This window comes from Diabrotica virgifera, chromosome 6, assembly GCF_917563875.1.
Source record: "Diabrotica virgifera virgifera chromosome 6, PGI_DIABVI_V3a".
Taxonomy (NCBI): Eukaryota; Metazoa; Arthropoda; class Insecta; order Coleoptera; family Chrysomelidae; genus Diabrotica; species Diabrotica virgifera.
The window spans coordinates 127,657,677-127,679,652 of NC_065448.1; the positions used below are offsets into that span (position 1 = coordinate 127,657,677).

Below are 21,976 nucleotides of genomic sequence, written 5' to 3' on the forward strand. Positions count from 1 at the left end.
GATATTACTAGTGAAAATTGCCAAAAATAGCAAAATTCCAATCAAAAATTAGGTTAGAGAAAATGTAATCTCAAAGTTCAAAATCGGTATACGTTAAAAAATGCGTTTTCTCGGCTTCCCAGGGAGCAATTTTCTTCATTTTTTTTTGTTCCCAAGTAACTCGAGTAGAGCCATCTAACTAACGCATTATTAAATGTCAAACTTGCTTTTGTTTTGTTATAATAGATTAATTTATTTATAAGAAAAGAAAACTACATGTTTTTGCCAGTTGCAGACTTTTTTTAGATAAACTTACAAGGTAAACTTAAAAGGTACAAGTGTACCTTTTAACGTTAAAAACACAAATATTCTCATTTGAAATTTGTATAATTATTTAAACAATCTTTATTTAAACAAATTAAAAATTTTTGTTATAATACATAAATTAATTTATTATAACAAAACCAAAGCAATTTTGGCATTAAATAATGCGTTAGTTAGATGGCTCTACTCGAGTTACTTGGGAACAAAAAAAGAATGAAGAAAAGGACCAGGCAACACTCCTTATGGAAAAGTGGTCCCGGTCAAATTTGATGAAAGTTTGGCCAATGATACTTCTTGATGTGTAGATTAAAAAAGTCCATGGCACCTGGGTCTGAATAACTACTATTCTCGAGTTAAAGCCTTCTGAAGTTATTGGCTTCGGGTGCTCGGTTTACGTTAAGTGCACTAATTTACGGTCAAGTGAACAAAAATATTTATTATTAGAAGAAGAGAAACTCATGTTCTTCATACATACTTGCGTGTTGTATATGAATTTGTGGTCAAAAATAGTTGGATCGTATTTTAGTCTTCAGAAAACCTCCGAAAAGTCTTCAGAAAACTAAAGAAGTACGGTATAAAATGTGCTGCTAGATCGATAAAAGCATTATCATGATTTCATGAATGCTTCTCAGTTATGCAATACCAGCAAAACTGCAGTTCGGCTTTATCTTTAGAAAACTACTGAACAGTGGCGGATCTAGGAGGGATAGGGGTAATTCCACCGGTAACATGTTCCAGAATTAATGAAATAACTTTATTTAACGAAAATGAACGAGATGGAGCCATAAAAACACATTTATAACCAAAGAGCGGATAGTGTGACGAAACGACGTAAGCCCAGAGCACGGGCACCCATATAAAAATTTTTAGGGGGCGGCAAACGTGAAGATGATGCACATTATATTTTGCATACTTTGAATAACCAATATAATTCAAAGCACCCGAAAATCCAGGGGGGTCACGGCCCCCCTGCCCATAGGCATGGGCGCCCATGGCCCAGAGTACGATTTAAGGACCAGAGAAGATGAGTTACGGGTGTTAAGAGTACGAAATTGGAAAACCAAGGCGGAGGATAGAATGGAATGGAAGCTGATTCTCGAACAGACCGAGGTCCACCAGGGGTTCTACAGCCAATGATAATGAGCTTTTTAATACAAAATATTATGGAGAATAATTTTGTAAGGTTATTTTTATAACAACTATAATATTCATACTTAGGTATAATCATATAGAAGAAATGGTCAATGGAGAAGGCTTCATAATCATGATTTTGCTAACTTTCCTGTTTTCGACTTAGACTACCTAAAAGACCTTACGATTGGGATATATCAAATTAAACTGGCACCATCTTACATACAAGATAAAATAATAAGAGAAAATGACGAAGAGTTTCAAATTGATGAGAATATGGATAAACCGGGATTCATAAGAGTTCGAATATTTTCTAGATTTCGGCAAGCTACAAAACACCAAGTATTCATTTCCTATACGGTTGATGAAGATAATGATGAAGATGAGCTTGTAGAAGAACCGATTAACGGGTACTACTGTACCTGTCAATCTGGTGCGAGAACTGTAGGTACTTGTGCTCATATCACCAGTGTCTTATATGGTTTTTAGGCTTTGCAAGACATCAACCCAATGTTAAGTATCCTGATAAGTCGTTAGTTAACACGACGTATGATGCATCTAACCGAAATCAGCAAAATGTTAACATACGAATAGTCGAAGATGATTTAAACCCGTTTTTTCCATAGACAATTTTAATTAATATTTAGCATTTACAAACTACCATTTACTTTGTTTTTTTTTGTATTGAAATCAAATCCATGTTCTTTATTTGTCTTATATCTGATATGCGGGACAAGTTTCATGTCAACTAAGTAATGTATTTTTTATGTTTCAACAATTTTTTCTTTAATTATTCTGGAACATGTTACGAGTGGAATTACCCCCATCCCCCCTAGAACCGCCACTTTTCAGTAGTTTTCTAAAGATAAGGCGGAACTCTAGTTTTGCTGGTATTCCATAACTGAGAAGCATTCATGAAAACATGATAATGCTTAGATCGATCTAGCAGCACCTTTTATACCGCACTTCTTTAGTTTTCTGAAGACTTTTCGGAGGTTTTTTGAAGACTAAAATACGATCCAACTATTTTTGACCACAAATTCATATACAACACGCAAGTATGTATGAAGAGCATGAGTTTCTCTTCTTCTAATAATAAATATTTTCGTTCACTTGACCGTAAATTAGTGCAATTAACGTAAACCGAGCACCCGAATCCAATAACTTCAGAAAGCTGTAACTCGAGAATAGTAGTTATTCAGACCCAGGTGCCATGGACTTTTTTAATCTACACATCAAGAAGTATCATTGACCAAATTTTCATCAAATTTGACCGGGACCACTTTTCCATAAGGAGTGTTGCCTGGTCCTTTCTCCATGTGAAGCCGAGAAAATGCATTTTTTTAACGTTTACCGATTTTTCTCCAACCTAATTTTTGATTGGAATTTTGCTATTTTTTGCAATTTTCACTCATAATATCGATAGTTTTTATTATGGTAATATATGTTATGAGTATTTTAAAGATATGAAAATTGGTGCAGAGAAAGAGGATAAAAATAAAAAGGTGACGGTTTAAAAATTATGATCCTATTGTTTATATCTTTACCGTAATTGCCGGTCAACTGTGACCGGTTTTATCTCGGGAACCACTTATCACAATTAAACGTTTTTTCTTTTGCAAGAAGCGTCCTGCCGCTTTTTTTGCAACACCGTTTTCATGATTTAATTTAATTTAATATTTCCCGAGATATTCTATTTGTTTATAAGCCAAAAAATTTATTATAATTTTAAAATACTCCTGAGGCCTTTTAAATGGTCCAATTTCAATTTTGTAAACTATATTCGGCTTCTGGAATTATAATCTGTGCGAAAAGAGCTTTTATATTACCAAGTTATTTAATTATTGATAAACAATTACTCGTCTAAAATTTTAGTTAAAAATTAAAGATTTTGTTGGAAAAACCCGCATTTTCCGAGGAAAATTTTTGTCGAAGTAAATAGAGACAAACAGGTTTCTATGCAGAATTTAATTACAGTGAATTTTTATTTGAGTATTTTTGGTATAAAGTTAAAATATTTGGGGTTATAGTGCAAAAATTGAAAAAAACACGATTTTCGTGAGCCATTTTGTTTATAAAAAAAAGTAGAACACCATCTGTGAACTTTGCATACCTATATTATATAGAATCATAAGATTCGATTCCAGCAATAAAATTGCTGGTAAATAATTTTTCCCAAAAATGGCCTATTCACCGATAATTCTCCCAGACTATTAGTTGAATAGTATCACCACATTGCTTAGTCAGTGCGCTTCATGTGAGAGATTCTCTCATCGCGCAACCACCGGTGCCGCCAACTGTGTATAAAAAATTAATTTTTTCTTCAAACGTCAAATAATAATGACATTACTTATCTAACTTGATCCTGTCAAAGTTTGATGTCTCCGCCGGCAGCAGTTTTTTTTTTTCATTTCTTTACGGCGGAGGGAAAAATGTTGTCATGGCAACAATATGAAACATGTCACAAAGCAACAATACAAATGTCATTAACAACAATTAAACATCATTTTTATTTATAGTAATATTAAAACTACAATTAGTTAATGAGGCATTTTCAAAATTGAAACCGTGCAAAAATATTCCCGATTCTTGATACGCATTGGTAATTGTTGATGATACTAATGGTCGAGCACAACTTTCAGCAATCATTCCCGATGTTGGCGAATCATGAGGGTTTAAAATTTTTTAGCATGAATTGTACTATTTATGGTTGAAAATTGCTACGTTTGAAGAAAAAATAGTATACTTTATTCGGCAAAGAAGCGACTTTTCTTGACTTGCCCTCTATTACGCGCCTCACTTCGTTCGGCGCGTAATATCGGGCGCGTCAAGAAAAGTCATACTTCTCCGCCTCATAAAGTAATATACTATTATGTTGGCACTTAAAACCTGAAATAATAGATATCCTTTATAGTCTGGGCTGATTATCGAAGAATATGCCATTTTTGGGAAAAGTTATTTACCAGCAATTTTATTGTTGGCATCGAATCTTATGATTGTATATATTAATAATATAGGTATGCAAAGTCCGCAGATGGTGTGCTACTTTTTTTATAAACAAAATGGCGCCCAAAAATCGTGTTTTTTTCAATTTTTGCTCTATAACTCCAAAGATTTTAACTTTACACCAAAATCATACAAATAAAAATTCATCACAATTAAATTCTGCATAGGGACGTGTTTTTTCCGATTTACTTTGACGAAAGCTTTCCCCGGAAAAAGCGGGTTTTTCCAACAAAATCTTTAATTTTCATCTAAACTTTTAGATGAGTAATTGTTAATCAATAATTAAATGACTTGGTGACGTAAAAGCCCTTTTCGTAAAGATTATAATTCCAGAAGCCGACGGAAATTGAATAAACAGTTTAGCAACAATTGAATTGTTAATTAAAAATTTGCGGTCGCTATAATAACCACAATAATTATGATACATAATAATAACTATGATTTTTTTATAAAAAGACACTATACCTATCTAATTTACTTTACAGAATTGAAATTGGACTATTTAAGCGGCCTCAGGAATATTTTAAAATTATAAAGAATTTTTTGGCTTATAAACAAATAGAATATATCGGGAAATATTAAACCAAATTAAATTATAAAAACAGTATTTGAAAAGCAGCGACAGGGCGCTTCTTATAAAAGAAAAAACGTTTAATTATGATGAGTAGTTCCTGAGATACAACCGGTCAAAGTTGACCAGAATTTAGGGCAAAGATATAAACAATACGATCATAATTTTCAAACCATCACCTTTTTGTTTCTGTCCTCTTTCTCCACACTAATTTTCATATCCTTAAAATACTCATAACATATATTATTATAATAAAAACTATCGACAATACGTGTGACAATTGCCAAAAATAGCAAAATTCCAATCAAAAATTAGGTTGGAGAAAATGTAACCCTCAAAGTTAAAAATCGGTATACGTTAAAAAAATGCATTTGCTAGGCTTCCCATGGAGCAATTTCCTTCATTCTTTTTTTGTTCCCAATTTACTCGAGGAGAGCCATCGAACTAACGCATTATTAAATGTCAGACTTGCTTTTGTTTTGTTACAATAAATTAATTTATTTATTATAGCACAAAATTTTAATTTGTTTAAATAAAAATTGTATAAATAATTATACAGCTTTAAAATGAGAATATTTATGTTTTTAACTTTAAAAGGTACACTTGTAGTAAGTTTATCTAAAAAAAAGCCTACAACTGGAAAAAATATGTAGTTTTCTGTTCTTATAAATAAATTAATATATTATAACAAAACAAAAGCAAGTTTGACATTTAATAATGCGTTAGTTCGATGGCTCTACTCGAGTTATTAGGGAACAAAAAAAGAATGAAGGAAATTGCTCCATGGGAAGCCGAGAAAATGTCCTGGAGCTTTATCATTTTTTTTTTAATTTCTTTTAAAGCTCTTTCTATTTCGATCCCTTTATATTTGGTAGTACTTCTGATCCCATGTTTTTTATTTTTGTTTTGACATTCTCTTTTGTTGATTCATTAGGCTTGCTTTACGAGCTGTATAAGGTTTTGTAGATATTTTTAACGTATACCGATTTTGAACTTTGAGGGTTACATTTTCTCCCACCTAATTTTTGATTGGAATTTTGCTATTTTTGGCAATTTTCACACGTTATTATAATATATGTTATGAGTATTTTAAAGATATGAAAATTGTTGTGGAGAAAGAGGAGAAAAATAAAAAGGTGATGGTTTAAAAATTATGATCCTATTGTTTATATCTTTACCGTAAATTCCGGTCAACTTTCACCGGTTGTATCTCAGGAACCACTCGTCATAATTAATTGTTTTTTCTTTTAAAAGAAGCGTCCTGCCGCTGTTTTTCGAATACCGATTTCACAATTTAATTTAGTTTAATATTTCCCGAGATATTCTATTTGTTTATAAGCCAAAAAATTGTTTATAATTTTAAAATATTCCTGAGGCCGCTTGAATAGTCCAATTTTAATTCTGTAAAGTACATTAGATAGGTATAGTATCTTTTTACGAAAAAATCATAGTTATTCTTATGCATCGTAATTATTATCGTTATTATAGCAACCGTAAATTTTTAATTAACAATTCAATTGTTGCTAAACTGTTCATTCAATTTCCATCTGCTTCTAGAATTATAATCTACACGAAAAGGTCTTTTACATTACCAAGTTAATTAATTATTGATAAACAATTACTTATCTAAAATTTTAGTTGAAACTTAAAGATTTTGTTGGAAAAACCCGCTTTTTCCGGGGAAAGTTTTCGTCGAAGTGAATCGGGAAAAACACGTCTCTATGCAGAATTTAATTGCGAGGAATTTCTATTTGGGTGGTTTTGGTGTAAAGTTAAAATCTTTGGAGTTATAGAGCCAAAATTGAAAAAACACGATTTTCGGGCGCCATTTTGTTTATAAAAAAAGTAGCACACTATCTGCGGACTTTGCATACCTATATTATTAATACATACAATAATAAGATTCGATTCCAGCAATAAAATTGCTGGTAAATAACGTTTCCTTGTATTTTGCTAATTAGCCCAGAGTATTAATAATGTAACAAAAGGCGCCATGGATGTGGTCGATGAAATGAAAACCTTATATTCTATTTCACGGGTGAGTAGTAGATGGCCATTTACCATATATTTTTCAATATTAAATGCTGACGGCATCAATAGTCACATTTTATATAAAGATAATAATAATAAAAAAGAAGAACGTTGTGTCTTTCTAAAGGAATTGGCTTGATCGTTGATGAAACTTCATCTTATAAATCGTTCGACAATTCCTTAAGCTTTCGGAATTCTATTGCAAGAATAGCGAAAATAACATTACCGAACTCATCACAACCTGAACCATGGGATCTTCAGTTTTGTTTATTTTGCTCTCGCTGCAAAAATAGAAAAGTATAAAAAATTGTAATTCTTGTCATCGATCAATTTGTCCAGAGCATTCTTATATACTTGTGTAAAGTGCGGTGCCGTAAATTATGAAGATACGGAGATTGATCAATATTGATTTAATTTTTTTTTGTATCGTATCATATTATTACATATCTACATTATGTTATATTAGTATATTTTCATGATTACTTAATAAAAAAAAGTTTAAAATCTGCTTTAAAAATTTTATTTTATAAAAAAAGGCAAAAGTTGGATATGTGAGAGAAAATCTCACGCGCGACCACTGGCGTTATAACCCGACCTAGCGACCAGTACCGGGTTAAGTGAACTGCTTAATTAACTTTATAATCCCTACTTGTATATTTTACGCTTTTAAGATTATGTAAATATTCCTATGAACGTTTATTTATTATGAAGATAATATCGATCTTACAACCTTTGCTGCAGATTAATTATTCTCGGTTTAATAAATAACTAACGCTCCACATCGTGTTCCAATTAGAATTATATAGATAGCGTATATTAATTTACATAGCCTTTAGCATATTTATTATGCACAAAAACTTTATATTATAAATGTTATTATAATAGAGATGAATGGAAGTTAATCGAAATGTGTTGCATTATTGCGAAATATTAGCATAACAAAATCGGAAACGATTCATATTTTCCCCGGGTGAAATTAGATGGTAGAATAAATCTCTTGTAGAATTATCTTCGCCAAAACCCAAACATCAAACAGCTGAAAGAATATAGGCTAAGTGTATTCTGTATTTTTTATTCTAATATTTCGTTGGTAATCAAAAACATCGTCAAGGAAATGAATCTGAGAATATCACCCTAGAACCTGGTCAAGCTTTTAAAATTGTTTATAAGTTGTGTAAAAAAACATATTATACATCGACAGAAACTGGTACAAAAACAATAATACTATGTGTTATATGAATGCATCGGATTGGAGTCTTCTCTAAATATCTTACATCTTTTTTTACCATAAAGTAAAAATTCTTAATTTAATTTATTAAATTAATTAATTATTAATTAAAAAAACACTTAAGAGCACACAGTAGCGATCAACCGGTAGCAAGAAACGCGGTCCATGATTGCGAAAGTTCTGGGAACTTTTAAAAGTGAGGCAACAGTGCGTCGGTAATTCGACACTGACAGTGACGTTTATACTATCAAAAACAATAATTTTTATACACATAGGCGCAAAATGTTGCCAAGTCAGTGACGTTCGATTTCTTGTTATAAGAAAAACGATTTTTAGTAATTCCAAAGTGACACAAAATCTAGGCACGAAATAAAAAATTTTATTTGAAGAGAGTGTATTTTTTTTCTTAATGGCGGTACAGGCTCCTTTTCTGAATATTTTATTTAGTTATAGACTACTAACATATTTCTACTAACATATTTCTGAAATTGGGCTCTGTACCGCCATTCTTTATTATATTACCAATTTGTGTGCCAAATATCACGACAAAATATTTAAAATTAGAGTCGCAATCTTGGAACGCGCTTGTTGCTACCTGTTGATCGCTACTGTTTGCTCTTAAAGCAAAAATATGTGCGGAGGGATGGAACAATATTACCGTAAAAAATTATAATTACTAACACGCTAGTTAGGAAAATTATGGGAACTTAATGCCTATAAGTTATTATTATTTTTTTTATTTATATTTTTTATGTAATCTGAGTTTATCTTTTTTATGTCTTTTGGTTGGTTTTTCATTGGAAGTTCCCCCCTAAAGCAAATTTCCCCTCCCAAGACAAATATCTAGATCCGCCACTGCCTCTGGCACGAAAAAAATCTTTAATTCTAATCCTCAATTCCGAAATGGCAGACGGTGACCCCTTCAGCATTCCCCATATGTACGCATCTGGTGGCGTTATTTCGCATCTGGTGGCGTTATTTCTGGTGAGTCGCAGCTCCAAAAATGATCGCACAGTATCCTAAGATACTTCCTGGCAGTGTGACAGGTTATCCCGTCCTGCTGAAACCATTGTTGATTTTAAGCTTAGACCATTTTGGTGACCTTTTCCGTATGGCCTAAAATAGAACTCCACTATAAAAAATTTTCCCGCAAAACTGAGAAACATGCTGAAGTATCTAACATTAACATGATATTGACAAACGTTACAACAACGTTCAGAAACCACTCGATACGTTTCGGCACATGACATATACAAATTTGAGGCATACGAATTTCAGTCAGTACTGTTTGTTTTGCGCATACCGTATATGAATATATGAATCGTATACATACGTATCAAAATGTGTTGCATTAGTGCGAGATATTAGCATAGCAAAATCGGATTCGCATGGTGAAATTGGATGCTAGAATAAGTCCCTCATATATTAAGTCCCGCATTTAAGTCCCTCATCATCTTCGTCAAGACCCAAATATATAGCCTAATTGTACTCTTATTTTTGAAGTTATACTTCTTTACCGGCGATAGAGGGTGATTTTTTTATATGTTAAAACCTATCAGCCCGGCGCATGCGCATTATAACTTTGTTCTGATTGGATGTTCAAATGGCATGTCAAAAATTATCCGATATGGCAGCTGTGGTTTGGAGGTAAAGGTAAAGGTAAACAAATGTATAATATATTAGTTTTATTGTTGTGAGGACAGAAACAAAAAAGTTTATAATATTGTAGTGACTTTTAAATAGTTTTTAAAAACAACAGGTACGTAATAATTGTTAATGTATCATGGGTATAAACCTACCTATTTGATCTGCCAAAATGCATAGTATGTAATAATTTTATTTATATAATTTGATTACCATCAAAATTTCTATCAATATTCACCTAATATATTGTTTTTTTACTCTATGTTTTGTTGTATTTTTTCAATTCTAAATCATTTCAATTCAAAATTAAAATAATTTGATCAATTTTCAAAATATCAAAATATCACAAGTTTAATCCGTTTAGTTAGTCGATCTTCGTAAATAATGACACATAGTGTCCGTGGCTAAGCGGAGAAGGCAAATGAATTCCAATACCAACCGCTCTATCAGCGCTGGTTCGACTCCCAATAGAAACTTTCTTTTTTGTTTTTTTAATACATTTTATGATTGTAACTATATTTATTATATAATTGTATTTTCAGAAAATACGTATTTAGTTAAAAAAAATTTCGACAATTAATGTTCAGACATCATTTGTGGCTTGTTTAATATGTTTGTGTGTGTTTTATTCTTTTATTATTTTAATTTTTGGCACTGTTCTAATAAAAATGTTTGAGACATAGTAAGTATAAATTAGTTTAATATTTAAACAAAATATAAATAAAAAGTATATTAATTTCGTTTAAATCATATAATAGAAGTATAACTTCTTACGTGCGTACAAAGTACACACACATTCTTTTTTTTATTCAGTCCAGGCTGGTGATCCAGGTGGTCGAAAAATTGTTCAAACAATTTTTTTATACAAATTCACAAAAACAATTTTTTCACTTCAAACAAATTTTTTTAGTTGGATCATTTTTCGGAACAAAAATGTATCTTGTGATTTTTCTCTAAAATTGATTGTTGTCGAGTTAAAATGCGAAAATTACCGTTTTTAAGGCTTAATAACTCGGTTAAAAATTATAATTATGAAAGTCAGAAAGTGACCAAATCAAAGTTTAAAGCCCCCCACCCGTACAAGATGCTGAAGAAATTTGTGTCCTTATCGTATCAATAAGCGATTTTTTAATTGTTAACAATGAGCGCTAAACGTGTATTAGACGGCCGTCAATGGTGAGTGCGAAAGAGGTGCACCATTCCCGCAATCCAATGGCGCATCTCACTTGCACTCATATTGACGGCCGCCTCAATACGCGGTTAGCACTCATTGTTAACCATTAAAAATAACCGCCTAGTAACACAATAATGACACAAACTTCAGGATCTTATAGGGGGACTTTAAGCTTTTAATGGGTCAATTTCTGATTTTTATAATAATAATTTTAAACCAGTTATTAAGCCTAGAAAATGGTCATTTTCGCATTTTCCAAATTTTAAATCACGTATAACTCGACAACAATCAATTTTAGAGAAAAATTACAAGAGACCTTTTTTGCTCCGAATCCGGTTTTATGAATTTGTTTAAAAAAAATTGCTTAAACAATTTTTCGACCACGGTACCGCCTGGCACCCTGTGGATTTATTATAAGGACCCCTTTTTGAGTAAGTTTGTGCAAAAAAATCGAATCGGAATAATTTACCTAACGGGGCCGACGCCGACGGTACAGGCTGGACTAATTCCAATAGCGCCCTAGTGAAACCTGGTCAAGATTTTAAAATCGTTCACAATTTGTGTAAAAAAGATATTATTATACATCGACAAAAACTGGTACAAAAACAACAATAATATGTGTTATATGAATACATCGGACTGGAGTCTTCTCTAAATATATTACATCTTTTTTTACCATAAAGTAAAAATTCTTAATTTAATTTATTAAATTAATTAATTATTAATTAAAAAAAACACTTAAAGCAAAAATATGTGCGGAGGGACGGAACAATATTACGGTAAAAAATTATAATTGCTCGTAACATTATATCACTAGATTAGATTTATAGGCTATTGATTAATGTTCAAAATAAGAGAACTAAAAGAAACTACAACGTTAACGGGATTTTATTGTCTTATATGGTCAAAGGACCTCTAAGTTTGAAAAAACCGCGGAGAAAGGGGTGAATTAGTCCCTAGGCACAGGGTGAATTAGGGTGAGATCTATTCACTTTTGGTGCAAACACTTCTACAAGAAAGTTGTTTCAGGTTAAATTTACTATCGAAATATCATATTTTAAAGCCAAAGTATTTTTTTTACAAAAATACATTCAAAATAAAAGCAAGAAAAAAAAACACGAAAGAAAGCAATTTTGTTTTTTGCCTCATAACTTTTTTCCACAGGGATATAGGTATAGGCATTGCTTTAGCGAAAAATAATCTCCATTATTCCTCTTTAAAATGACTTCAGTAGAGGCCTCTATTATGTATAGTTTCTGAAATAGGATTTTTCAAAGTTTGTCGCTCACAGAATTTTTGAGCTATTTTCCCCATTATTTTGCAAGCATTGTTCTGTAACTTTTTTCTACGCATTTCTAGGTATATCTAATAGTACATTTAGTAGAAATAGAAGTCAACTACCTTTAAAATGGTCTACTGTATAAGGTCGTACGATTATTTTTAAACAAGTTATGCTTTTTCAAGGTTTTATACTTTTAATGATTTATGATATTTCTTATGATTTTTTTTTAATTTCTCATTATAACATTTTTCTTGTATATTTAGGTATATACATTCAGGAATAAAAAATCTTATTTTCATTACTTTAAAATGGTGTATTGGAATTACCTCTAGGACTATTTTTAAACAAGATATCCGTAGGATATCCAAGGGTATCCGTAATTTGAGAAACATTTTTAATTTTTTTCAATTGGAAGAATATAATTGCATATTGTAACATAATTTTTAATTCCAAATAACTTTTCTTAATAACACTTTTCGATATTGTGAAATATAAAAGTACTTTACTTTTGAGCGAAATTCATATTTTTTAACATACTTCGTACACTAGTGATAAAATTTTATATCTGATGATTACATCTTAGGTTTTAGACTATGTAGAGCATTTTATAAAGCATAATTTTTTTCACAAAGTTAATAATAAAAAGTTTTCCATATGGTTCCAACTTAGTGGGACCTATTGCATGTGTATATGTCAAACTTTGAAAAAGCATATCTTGTTTAAAAATAGACCGAGAATTTTTTGCAATGCACCATTTTAAAGCAAAGAAAATAAACTTTCCTTTTTATTGCACAATGTATATACCAAAATATAAAATAAAAAAGTTATAATGAGAAATTTAAAAATAATCGTAAAATATATCAAAAACCATTAAAAGTATAAAATTTTTAAAAACCATATCTTGCTTAAAAATAGTTACACAGCCTTCTGCAATAGACCATTTTAAAGGTAATTGACTTTTCTTCCTACTAAATGTAACATTGCATATTAAAGCTGCGTAAAAAAAGTTACAGAGCAATGTTTGCTAAGTAACAAGCTAAATGGCCCAAAATTGTTGTGAGTGGCGAGATTTGAAAAATCATATTTTGGAAACTATAACTCATAAATGCTTACACCAAACGTCATTTGAAAGAGGAAGGATGGAAATTTTTTTTCTGTGAAGCAGTGCCTATACCTATATCCCCGTGGAAAAAAGGTAAAGGGCAAGAAACAAAAATGCTACCTTCCGTGCCTTTTCTTGCTTTTCTTGTGAATATATTTTTGTAAAAAAAAATATTTTTGACTTTAAAATGTGATATTTCGATAGTAAATTTAACCTGGAAAATTTTTCCTGTAGACGTGTTTGTACCAAACGTACATAGAACTCACCCTAATTCGACCTGTGCCTAGGGACTAATTCACCCCTTTCTCAAAAACGTACCCCTTTAAATGGTAGTACTCCGCGGTTTTTTCATATTTAGAGGTTCATTGACTATGTGAAACAATAAAACCCCGTTAACATTGTAGTTCCTTTCTAAAATACATAATCAATAACCTATTAGTGATATAATTCTTAAGTTTTGGATTTTTACCATGCTCTCTGCTCCTGTGAGTGTAAGTTCAGTTAATTGGACAATATGCGGCTTGGTATGCGGCTTTGAAGTCCACGAATATCGTGTTATACAATCATATTGTATGTATTTTATAAATATACATAAAGTTCCCAATACTCAGTATAGGAGTAGAACTAATAAAAATAATAGATAATCATTTCGTTGTAAAACGAAACAAAAGCCGTCTTATTTTTCAGTTCTTTCAGAGAGCACTAAACTCCTAACTGTGTATGCGGGACCATTTTTCGTTGGAATTTTACAGCGTTGGACAGGCGAGAAGTTAGATGCAACTTTTAGATCTCCCTCAGCTTTCTTTGCTGCAGCAATTCGTTGGTTTGCACATTTTAGGAACCACGAAGGTGTTACCATAAAACTGGGTCCCAATAAAGTTTTATTTTTGATATTATTTTAATTTTATTAAAGATAAAACTTTCGCTTGACATAAAAATATATAGTGATGAGCGCGCTTATAACCGGCAAAATAGCTCAAAAGATGGAAAACATAATACATTGCGAAACAAAAAGGGATGAAACTAGTGGAGGTGGAAATTATCATTATAAACGTCTAAAATAACATTAAATTACATAGTTTCCCACCTTTAGACGTATCAGAGGAGTATGACAACTGTCACTGTGACAGTAGAATTTTATAAAATACTCCTCTCACAAACGTCTAAAGGTGGGAAACTATGTAATGTAATATTATTTTAGACGTTTATAACGATAATTTGCACCTCCACTAGTTTCATCTCTTTTTGTTTTGCAATGTATTATGCTTTCCATCTTTTGAGCTGTTTTGCCTGTTATTGGCGTGCTCATCACTGTATACATACATATACAATATACAAATTTTATCCATGTTGTGATTACTAACGCATTATAAATAAAAATTAAATAGAGGCAAATCTAATACTATGTTATACGATACGAGATGTGATATACTCTACATTTCTACATTTTTTTGACATAATTGTGTACTTTTTATACCAAACGCCATCTAGTGATATTCAAAGAAAGAGACAGAAAATGTTATAGTAAATATTAAATTTGCTGCTAGTGACTTGATTTTATGTTGCAGTTCTACAAATTTAGGTCTAAGATCCGAAACTAGGTCGACCTTCACCCATTTCTTTGTCGGATGGAATATTTTTTTTATTAAATTTCATACATAGAAAAATACGACTTGCATGGGCTGCCTATATGGTCATAGCTATTCTTAAGGGGAGGCGGCGTAGGGTTTGAAATAATTATTTCAAGCACATTTTTGTGAATTTTTGTTTGAACGTATGGTGGAAATTAAATAAGCATATTAAGTACAACTCAAAGAATACTCAAAAATAAGATTAAGGAAAAATATTGAAAAATAAGCCACGTTTGGAAAATTTTTAATGACGCCTGAAAAAATGGATTATGCGGCGGACACAAGCATTTATCATTGGATCAAATAAAATAAAATATTTTATAGACATGAGTTTCTCTTTCGACTGTTTTGGTTTTAACAATTTTTGAATTTTTAGTATTACTTAGAAGTCAAAACAACGAATTTTTTTTTGCAAAAAATGGTGAAAATCAATGTATTTATTATTGTTAAACAAAAAATAAACATAAAACAAAAAATTCTCGACAGCGTTAACTCACGAAATATCTAAAGAAAATATTTGCAAACCAATAGTTTTTGATTTACAATATCAACCGTCCTTGAAAAAAAGCAGTTTTGAGATAAACGCGTTTAAAGTATTGTCAACTTTTATTTTCAATTTCCTTTTTGTCTATCAAATCGTAAAGTAATGCCCACCGGAATATGTTTTTGAGTCGCGGAGTAATTTACAAAAGACAATGGGAACAGCTGTTGACCGATTCTCACTACGCTCAAGCACTCTGGAACATACCTGCTGCAAAGCAACTGGAAGGTGTTTATTCAACATGCTGTTTTCCGTTAATTTTGCTTCAATCAAATTGAAAATAAAAGTTGACAAAACCTCAAACGCGTTTTTCTCAAAGCTGCTTTTTTCAAAGGCGGTGGACATTGTAACTTAAAAACTGCTTGACCTATCCACCTGAAATTTAGTATATATATTTTCTTTAGACATTTCGTGAGGTAACGCTGTCGAGATATTATTTGCGTTGTACTTATTTTTCGTTTAACAATAATAACTATGTTGTGATACACTTTTGAGTGAAACAAAAACTCAAAAACCGTTAAAACTAAAAAAACTCGACAGGGTTATTTCGAGTAACACATAAGTTAATAAAATATTTTTGAATTTTTTGTTTCACATGATCCAATGATGAGTTCTGATGTCCACCGCAAAATCCATTGTTTTTTGAAGTTTCTATAAATTTGCCACCGTTCCTTGAATGTTTGTTTGGGTATTCTATAAATTGTACTGAATATGCTTATTTAATTTAAAAATAAAACAATTATTCCACTATAATTTCAAAGAAAAATACAAAAATATCCTTGAAATATTGATTTCAAACCCTACACCCCCTTTAAGGATAGCTATGAACATTATGTATTTTGATAGGCTACCCATGCATGTCGTATATGTCTATGTATGAAACTTTATAAAAAAATGGTTCTTTCGGTAAACAGATGGGTGAAGGTCGAGCTAGATTCGGGTACCGTACTGTTTATTTGATAAAGAAAACTAATATTTGTATATTGTTTTTAGGCTAGCTGCAATAGTTGCAGCGCCCGCTGTAGCTAGCGGATCCAGAAATGTCACTTTTAAATGTGATTGATCCGAAGGTAGGAGATCACTTAATGCGATCTCGCCGTGTGTAGAAGTGGAAAACAGCAGTACAAGTAGTGAAAACAGAAGAGTTGTGCTTGAGATGCAAACATTTTAAATAAATACGTAGTTAAAACCATTGTAATATACTTTAGATATCAACACAACACAGGAAAAGCGGGTACCAATATAACTATTCTATTATTATATTTTATATAAATGTAATATTACAGTATGGTAGCAGTGCTCATTTTTTATATATTAAGAATTAAGGCCCTAAACTCTATTGTAAAATCATATCTATTTCCTGAAACAGTCTACACTTACTTGGTTTCAAAATTTTGTTTGCTCATGTTATAGGTTAATCAATCTGCTTACTACTACAAACATTTTAATTTCGTTTAATAATATATATTTTAAATCGAGATTACTAGGCCAAATCATTTTAATATACATTCCTAACTTCTGAATTCAAATTTAGTATGTTTAATAATATGTTTACTTAATATATTTAATGTTTATTTTTATATGGGTCATCCTATATTGGTAATTACCCCTTAAAATGCTAATAATTGAGTTTGACATAATATTTTCAAGAATAATTTTTTTCTCTGTCCCTTAGTTATTGTGATTGACAGTTGACAAATTAAAGCTTGCAAAAAATTGCAATATAAATCTAAAAATCGGCTGTTTCGGCATTTCCTTAAAATCTAATAACTACAGCCAAATATGAGGCCTTTTCTTTGGCCCACCCTGTATATAAAATATAAATATACACACATAATTAAAGTAAAGAAATTTTAATAACCAGACCCTACCTGATTCATTCCTTATCACACATGAAGAAACGACATACAGGATTTTCCTATCGTTAGATAACCAAGCTTGCCAAACATGCAAGCAAACCAACCACTTAACAAAAAACTGCCCAATGTCTACTGCAATTACAACGGATAATCCAACATCAAATAATACATTTCCAAACACAGACCCGATTGAAAAAACAACTAATCCACCAATCCAAAAAACTCAGACAAACACTCATCAACAACAGTCGAAAGAAGAAAACGTACAACAAAAAACCCAATCTCTAAATACCCAACAGCAAGAACCACACCTACACCCTACCAAAGAAGATTCTTAAACAACAAACGACCAAAAAATTGATCTAGAAAATAAGGCAATGCATATAAACACAGATAAAGCACAAAACAAACGCACAATATCCCAAATCTCTCCAACAACTACCACTTCTACAGAGGAACCTATTTTCATTACACCAAAAAATAAAAAAAATAAAATCATATCAAAATATCACACCAAAAAAAACACTGGAGGAAATGCTAAGTTACACTAAAATATTATTTGATAATTCAAACTCCAACTACCCTATAAATTACGAACAGTAATTAGACTTTTTTGAAAACTGCGAGAACTCACCAGACCCCTTGAGTATCGCAAAAATGTATACAGAAGAGACAGCAGAAGTCACAATACTATTATCTGATATATACCCTTACCTGAAGGATCGAAAAATTAAAGGCAAATGCACTAGAATAAGAAATAAAATATTAAAGCAAGACATTCACACTGACACAGACAGTGACGCATCTACAGATACTTATTAATACATAATCTTCAACTCTCTAATTCAATGGAATATAAATGGGTATTATACCCATTTAGAAATGTTAAAATTATTAATTTCAAAACATAAACCTAGTTTAATATGTTTACAAGTCAAGAAACCAATTTCAAAAATAACAAAACTCACAACTTAAAGAACTTCAATTGTTTCTTTAGAAACCGAGACCCCATCAAGGCTATACGAAGTCAACAAACACCCACATCTTTGGAAACCAAAAATAAAAGACAGAAGAGAACAAGTGATACTTACCCGTCTCCGTATTCGGCCATACAAAACTTACTCATGACTATTTACTACAACGCAAAAATAAACCAGTGTGTGAAGTGTGCAACAGTGAACTAACGGTAAAACATTTTTAATACAGTGTCCCAAATATAACAGTGAACGACGGAAGTATAACATACCCGTCTCCCTAAAAGATGCCCTAGAAGAAAATACACATACTAAAATATATTTTCGTACCTTAAAGACTGTCAAATACCTCAAAAGATCTAAAACCCATATTGTAACACACATATCATTATTAACTTATGTATATACATTGTTTATATAAATTATTGTTACATTAACCTAAATGCGCTAATGATCTTGCGTGGTCGTTGCGTTATTATAATAAAAAAAAAAGAAATTTTCATGATTTTCTTCAAATTTTGTTCATAAAATCGATATTATCCTGTCATTCTATGGAAATGGCAGGATTCCGAAATTCATTCATTCATTTTTTTTTCCTATGGAAAATCTAATTTTAACCAGAAAATTTGACAGGAAACCCGTGGATTTTTCCACAAATTGTAAGTACCTCCTCTAACCTTCGAGTATTGCAAAAGGTAGGGCAAGGGAAAATCGTGGGTGAACTTGTATCTAATATCTCCCGGTCTATATTATAATGTAGGTTTTATTTTTATTTTATATCCGAATAATATTCTCACGTCTATCAAATTTCGAATGTGGGTTAACTATACTGATGATTCTGCACATTAAAATCTAGAGGTGACCATGCGGGCTATTAGTGTTGAGTGCCCATATACAATTTTCAAAATGTGAAAAGCTCCATCATGCATGAACAGTATACGTCTTCTAATTAGGAGAGATTTTACTTTTAAAATAGCCTGAAATTTCAAAAGCGGCAGGTTTTTTCAGATAATCATAATATTGACTTCCTTAGCAAACAATATAACAAAATTTAAATTGCTACTTGCCTTTTGTTCTAAACATTTTTGACTATACTGCATACGGAGAGGATAATTATGAAGTAGTAAGACTTCAACACTTTGGGTATAATGTAGATACAATAAATTCTACACATAGTTTCAAAAATTTTGCATCAGCCAAAATTTTCGCTATTATTAAATATTTTCAGAAATAAACTACTGATTAAAACTACTGATAGAGATCATTTATAAAAATAAATATCAATACCTTGACAGATACTTTTTTTTAAATAGATACTGTTTTTTTTAATAAATAAAAAATTAAAAACTAAAAATTTTTTTCTAATTAAAATATATTTAACAATTTCAGGTACTTGTAACTTCATGATTGGTTCTATGAGGAGCCCTTCGGGCATGAAGAGCTTTGGAGAGCACATCCCATGTATGTTGTCTTAATATAGTCATTAATAGTAGGGGAGTAAAGTATGCTAAATTTGCAGTCACTCGAGCGTTATGGGGACCAATTCGGTTGTGATTATTAGGACCTAAAATAAAAAAAAATTAAGTAAAATTTTCAATTTTAGCGGTCGCTTGCCATTTTTTAATTTAATTTTCCTACAATGGTTTTTTCCGATTATAGCTCCATCTATCCATAATTTGAAAAAATGTTTCGAATAAAAGTTGTTTATTTTTACGTAAAGAATCCAAATCTGTAATAAAAATTTGGGGGTCCCATTTAAGATTTTAAAGTAACCCCCCACCCCGCCCCCGTGGTGGATCTCGTGATTGATATCATTCGATAGATTTTTCAAAACAATTTTGAAAGTGTATTTTGCTGTTTTTCTATCTGATGTTTATTTTTCGAAATATTGCGGGGTTTGTATTTTAAATTTTAAATTTACTCCCCACCCCTCTCCGTGGGGTGTCATGTTTAGTACCATCCGATAGATTTTTGAAAAATATTGAAGCCGTATTTTTTTTGTTTTTCGATCTTACGTTCATTTCGCGAAATATTCGCTTTTCTTTTGTGAAATTTTTGACTCACCCATTTCCTTGCGCCCCGCTCAAATCGTCAGATTTTTTAAATATACACTCTCTTGCATGTACTTAACTTACCTTATCTTAATCTGAGAATTTCGAGTATTTTAACCATAGATTTTTTTTGGGCCCCCTTAACGAACCTATCTGTGTTAAGAGCCAGTATATGGTAAAGGTACACCTGCAGGGTACCAGGCTTCTCCCATATGATAATCTGACGCGCTCGAGTAACTGCAAAAATCCCCGCTTGGGCTCCCCTACCATAAGTGCTTTATTCCTATTTTGGGCGGGCGTTATTATCCATAAATACACATTTTTTACGCACAGCTCCTCACCATATTGTCGCATGATCTATATGTGTTTTTGATCCAACTGGAGGCGAGACCTGTTATACCCTGTTCTTCCTCTGATATTGCTTCCATAAAAATAGCTTCGCTGTACAGATTTAATAACAATGGAGACAACACGCGTCAACAGGTATCTAACACCTTTTTTGATTTCTATAGTTTCCGTTTCGAAATTTTCGATTTTAACCCTTGCTTTTTGATTCCAGTACAGATTGACAATAACCCGTATATCTCGACTGTCTACATTCTTTTCTTTTAAAAAATCTACGAGTTTCTGATGTCGTACTCTATCAAAATCCTTTTGATAATCTATAAAGCAAACATAGAGATCCTGATTCTTATCTCGTCATCCTTGCGCGAGAACGTTATAAGCGAACCGAGCCTCTCTCGTTCCTAGTCCTCCTCCTCTAAATCCAAACTGGTTGTCATCTATATCTTCTTCTATTTTTTGTATATAATTTATATATTTGAATAAAAGTATATAACATAACTCGTGAATACGAGGGGTGATGCATAACTTTTAAAACTATATGTCTTTTAAAATCTGCCAAACTGTTTTTTAACTAATATTTATTTGTTATGGTACACCTGAAATATACAGTGAGCACGTAAAGGTTGGAATAAATTCATTTTCTCGAGAATGGACGATTTTGGAAAAAAATCCCAGAACAGGTCAATTTTTATTTTTAAATTACAACTTTTTGGCATATATATCATACTAGTGATGTCACCCATCTGGGCGTGATGACGTCATCGATGATTTTTTTAAATGGTAATAGGGGTCGTGTGATAGCTCATTGGAAAGGTAATTTAATTCTCTATTCAGTAATATAAAGATTAACATAATTCTTTATACAGGGTGCCCAAAAATTTTTTTTTTAAATTAAATTTATTGACAAAAAGAAGAATAAATGTAATTTATTTAATTCAAAATACATTTTACTGCTCTCAGAAAACAGAAAACAATGTTTATTTGAAAAATATTCATTGCTTTTCGCTTAAATTCAATGTTCAAACTGTCAAGAGGAAGGCGAGTGGCTGCTTTAATATTGAATTTAAGCAAAAAACAATATTTATTTGTCAAATAAACATTAT

The 21,976-nt window shown here is 31.4% G+C and overlaps 1 protein-coding gene across 1 annotated transcript in view; it reads left to right on the plus strand.

Annotated features, from left to right (window-relative positions):
- Window positions 1–21,656, plus strand: part of LOC114335767 (5-hydroxytryptamine receptor-like) — a 614,707-nt gene extending 593,051 nt beyond the window's left edge. Inside the window, exon 6 of the mRNA XM_050653048.1 lies at window positions 16,638–21,656. The gene's annotated coding sequence lies outside the window, so the exon portion shown is untranslated. The remainder of the gene's footprint in view (window positions 1–16,637) is intronic.
- The last annotated feature ends 320 nt before the right edge of the window (window positions 21,657–21,976 follow it).